Here is a 771-nt window from a genome sequence, read left to right on the forward strand (position 1 = left end):
AACTATTTATGGTTTTTGAGGGAAAAAAATAAACTTATCCTATATATCGAATCCAAGAACTAGATACTTATCATCATAAACTAAAACTGCAGTATAGAGTGCACACTGCTAAAAGCCTATAGTGTATATAAATAGTGTATCAAGGACATATATTATTATTCTCATCTAAAAGGTGAGGAAGCTAGGCTCAAGTTGCCAAATACTTTGCTTAACATCATACAGCAAAGGGAAGACAGGATCCTCTTTTTATTATCTTTAATTTGTACGTTACTTCTAAAACTATAAAGTAATTATTATTTTTATACCAGAACACATTAACATAGGTCAGTAAAAGAAAAAAAATGGATGTTTTGTGACAGAAACAAGTAAAGGGAACAAAAGAATAATAAATAATATATTATATTAATACTTTACTGAGCACCGAGTATGTGCAGGTTTGGTATCAGCTCATTAAATATCTCCTCAATCTTCATTGTGATTCTGTGAGCGTGGGTGTCCTCATCACTAACATATATGAGGCTCAAGAGTTGCAGAGCTAGTAACTGAGTCCAGGTTGGCCCAAATGCCAAAGCCAAGACTCTTCTCACTACACTAAAACTCACAGAGAGAAAGCCATGGGAAGTCATGGCGGGGGCGGGGTGGGGGGTGTTGAGGAGAATAGAAAAGTAAACTGAAACAAAAAAATGTAACACTTCTCTGTAAGAGACTTCTTTTTTGTCTTTGCTTTGCCATTATTCTTTAGCCAATATAGAATCCTGGAGGAGACAGACT

This window comes from Lutra lutra, chromosome 13, assembly GCF_902655055.1.
Source record: "Lutra lutra chromosome 13, mLutLut1.2, whole genome shotgun sequence".
Classification (NCBI taxonomy): Eukaryota; Metazoa; Chordata; class Mammalia; order Carnivora; family Mustelidae; genus Lutra; species Lutra lutra.